The 4,513-nt window shown below is 27.8% G+C and overlaps 1 long non-coding RNA gene across 1 annotated transcript; it reads right to left on the bottom strand.

Annotated features, from left to right (window-relative positions):
* Positions 1-635: 635 nt before the first annotated feature.
* On the bottom strand, positions 636-3,399 carry LOC124371666. Its single transcript, XR_006923265.1, has 3 exons — positions 3,241-3,399; positions 1,177-1,393; positions 636-832 (listed from the first exon to the last, which is right to left on the bottom strand). It is a non-coding gene; the product is annotated as an uncharacterized LOC124371666 (long non-coding RNA).
* Between the last annotated feature and the right edge of the window lie 1,114 nt (positions 3,400-4,513).

Below are 4,513 nucleotides of genomic sequence, written 5' to 3'. Positions count from 1 at the left end.
TACGGTAAATTGTTCGACTACTATTATACTTTCAGCTTAACGCAAGTTAAAATATAACTTGAATAGAATTTAGAGGGGGAGGGGGAGAATTACATTCACCTAAACCCTCCACGCGTAGGCATGAGAAGTAATGGTTTGTAATTTAGCGAAGTTAAAAATAAAACTGTTGTATTCTGATATATAAGTTCTGATCCGTCTGAAGTACAACATAACCTCTACATGAATTGCCCCGCTAACAGTTCATCTATTGATTTAATATACCTGATAAAATTGTATTTTATTTTAAGAAAACACAGTAAAAGTACAAATTTAAGGATAAAACAATTAACTGTAAAGGACAAATTTTCGTTTAGTTGAGAATTGTGAATTTAAACTTGAGTGATTAATATTCCAAAACCACTCAGTTTTTTTACATGCCACATATTATCCGATGAATGTTATAATTACTATTTGTTATCTGAGTAGGCACAGAAAATACAAGAACACTTAATCGAATATTATTATGAATGCATGGAATGTTATCTGCGCAATTCCCTCCCTGAATAGAGTGACAAAATACTTTTTATTCCCTAGTGTATACAAACTTTTGTGTTTTTATAAAAATATTTGTAAAAAGGAAAATAAGTTTACGTTTGTAGAATGATAAAATCTATTTATTTTCTACAACTACACATATGTAGAAATGTAGGAGAAAGTATTAAAAAATATAAAATATAAATTAAGTTATAAATATTCCCGAATATATAATATTCAAATACATTTGTAGACTACTCGAAACTGGTCGCCCATAGAGAGACTTTCAGTGACGAGGCACTCCACAAAATCTCGTAACCTGAAAAATAAAATATATTATAGTTTATATAACATTTTGTCTATCGGACAATTAAATGTATTTTTGGCTTTAAATTGTAAAGAACATTTCCGTAAAAAACTGATTCAAATACCTCGCTCTTTTCAACCATATAGATAAACTTAATTATTAAATAATTCCAGCTGGGAAATTTTTCAAAATATAATGCCTACGAATTTTAATTTTGTGTTCTGTGAGAGGTTTGATGTTTACGCAAATATAAAATAAACATCAGAACTTTTTTTGTACTCTAGAAAGGAGGTACATCATAAAACAATGGTATAAAATAAAATCTATAATACATTAAGAAAGACATATATGTTCACCTGACATCGAAGTTACGAGCTGGAGGAAGGCCTCCAGACATCCTTCTGCTGCAGAAGGATGGACTGCGAGGGCGGGAGCTTGTCGGGGCCGAAGTTGAGGACTCTGCCGTGTTTGACAAGTTTAGGGGAGCTGTTGCTGGAGGGAGAAGCCCGCCAGTAAGTACGCTGTACAGCGCTGCCGCCACGCACCAGCCGAGTTGACATGCTCAGTGTCATTCTGCAATGTTTAATCAAAACGAATGTTATTCCTTTTTAATAATAAATATAGATATTAGGTCGGAATCGTACCTAATAGTCTAAGGTACGGTTATTTCCATAATATGGACTTAATCTCCTTTTATACATAATGGATCGCAAAAAATCCAGTCTTATAATTGCTATGAATACAGATTGTAATGAAACAACCCCTCCCCCATATTTCACCCCTTTAAGTGACTATATACAGTAAAAATTTATTTAGTTAGTAAACTAGTTGGTAAACCTACTGCTGAATATTGAAATATTATCGTTTATTACATAACATTTATTAGATACAGAAAAGAAATTGCAGTCTGGAATAAAATAAGTAGTAATAAATACAAATATTATTTATAAATGAGAATCGGTTAGAACTGATTTTCCTTATTTACTTTATATCTCTGTAATTTAAACGCTAGTAATGATAGTTTAAATTTCCAAAGTTTAGATTTATAGCTGACATGTGCTATTGCGATATATTATAGATATAGCTTTTAGTATTATCTATCATTTTCAGAATCTAATAGCTTTTGGTTGGGAGCAAGTATACATAAAATTATACATAATACCTAGTGCATATAGATAATGTTACATGTAAAAGATTTTATTTTTACTTTTACGTACTCTCAGCTATCTATTTATCGGTTGTACAGGCATGGGTATAAGGCATATGACTTACCCATAAAGTACACATAAAGTACATTTTTAACCTGGTTTTTCTTACCTCTTAATCAAAGATTGGTTGTCTATTATTTTATTTGGACAATATTTATGAAAATTTCATTTTCATCGAAAATGGAATATAAAATTTGTCCATCTAAGTTACTTCACTATGATAGTAGTTATTCAAAACGAAAATGTATTATTTTAAGTTAGATTTTTATCGAATAAAAATAATCTCAGCCAAATTTTGGTATTATTAGGTTGAAATAAATGTATAGGTAAATAATATGTGTAAATGCTTTTCAAAACCAGATCCGAATTCATAGTTTAATTTAAACAAATATTTATTTAAAAATATTATTTTATATATTTAACTAATATTATTAACTCAAATTAAAGCAAAATTAGTTGTGATATTATTTGCAACAAGTTGATAGCCACCTTACGTAAATTGTTGTTACAGTAAATTATAGTTCAAACCATTGGTTGTTTTAAATTAAAACTTTTAAATACAAAATTGTAAGTATCTAAGAGGCATAAAAATTAGAATGATTCTTTCCAAAATTGCTAGATAATAATATAATTATTGTTGAATAGCAACCATGTTTGGTGTTCTACCAAATTCAAGAAAATAACAAAATAAATATAATGTTAATTACAAATAATTATTCAAACAAAAGAATATTGTCTGTTCTAGTTAAGACGAAAATAAAAAAGAGCAAAATTGTAAATTGTTACTTTTTTGAGTAAGTAAAAATAGCTTTTGTAAAAGAAGTAAATATGTTTTTTGTATTGTATTTTAGGGTTTAAAGATTTAAAAGTTCACATTAGTTCTCAAAAAGTTATCAAATATACAGTACCCAAACTATTGATAATTATTCACTGACATTTAAATATAACTATTTCAATTATATACCCAATAAATAGTAAACTAATAAAAGTATAAATAACTATCTTTACATTTTTTTCTTCAATACAATCTTGAATATTAAAACGGCTTTAATAATTTGTTGTGGTTCATATCACTACCGCGTATTATTTTTACAAAATAAAAATAAATAATATACTTTAGTATTTATTTGTATGATAAATAATTGTGTTGTAAGAGCTTATCCTACAAAATACAAAAACATTGATGTTAAAATAAGGAAGAGCTGCACTTACTTGACTAAATGCCGAGATACGTGAGAGTGAGTGTGAGCTGTTATCACTAGAGCAGTGACCAGTGTTGTCTGCCAGACTGTGTTATCACCTCACTTATATACTGTAGCGTAGGATGACGTCATCAGCACGCACGCAGCTGCTGGTTATCTAGCCTGACTATCTACGCCCCGTGTGGTCTGATCGGCATGTGTCTATCTTTGGCTCTGACAATTATGTAACCTTTGTTTGTTTTCTGTTGTGATTCCCAAGATTCGCACTGGATACTGTAAACATTCTAGAGTGATTTGTGCTTACGTTTGTTTATTTGTTACGCATTATTTTTTTGTATTTAAAACTTATATTTTTCGTCTCTTATTCTTTTAACACTCTATTTAGTTCAACACCAATATTGTTGTTAAAGATGTATTAAAAATATAAAAGTTGTTGTAAAATAATATGTATTAATGTAAAAATCTTCCATTTTTAAACTTGAAACATGACAGACAGTATAAAATATAAATAAAAAGAATTCATAAATTATCATTGTAGTCTATACCAAATGGAATGGAAATAAATGAGTAATTTTAAAATAAACAGTTGTAAGTATTGTTTTGATTTATAAATAACAGTAATATAACTTTTTTAATAAGGAGAAAAATTATATACACGAATTTAAACGGTTTAATATGCAATGTAAATATGTTAGATCGATTAAGTGACTTTTAAAATATAATACTTATAAATATGTAAAAGTAAAATAGGATTTTGTGAATGTTATTATCTACTTTTCAACTAGTCTTGCTGATAAAGATTTACAAGTATACTGACCCAGTGACTCCACTGATCCTATACATACATACATACATACATACATATATATATATATATATATATATTATATATATATATATATATATATACAAGTTATTTCATATTGGAACTATAGAAACCTGATTTATTTTAGTAACACGTTAATCAACTCAGATACTGTGTGTAATAATTCTCAAACGAATTGTATTTGAAAAATAACCATGAAACCAAAAATAAGTACAACTTACTTTAAATACATACAAACGTCAAGTAAAAATTTATAAATAACTTATAAATGAGTGGATATTAAAAGTACTTATAAATATTAGATTTAATTTTTATTCAAACTCCATCGATTCAGAGCGATTTAACGTCCACAAAGTCAGAACACATTATTGATCGTATATTATAATGGTAATATTATTTTTCGAATGTGTGTGTTTATGGTTGCATTTACGCTCTATATTGAAGTAAGTTTTAAGTT

This window comes from Homalodisca vitripennis, chromosome 1 (assembly GCF_021130785.1).
Source record: "Homalodisca vitripennis isolate AUS2020 chromosome 1, UT_GWSS_2.1, whole genome shotgun sequence".
NCBI lineage: Eukaryota > Metazoa > Arthropoda > Insecta > Hemiptera > Cicadellidae > Homalodisca > Homalodisca vitripennis.
The sequence above is the reverse complement of the archived record's forward strand: the minus strand, read 5'-3'. Positions and strand labels throughout refer to the sequence as shown.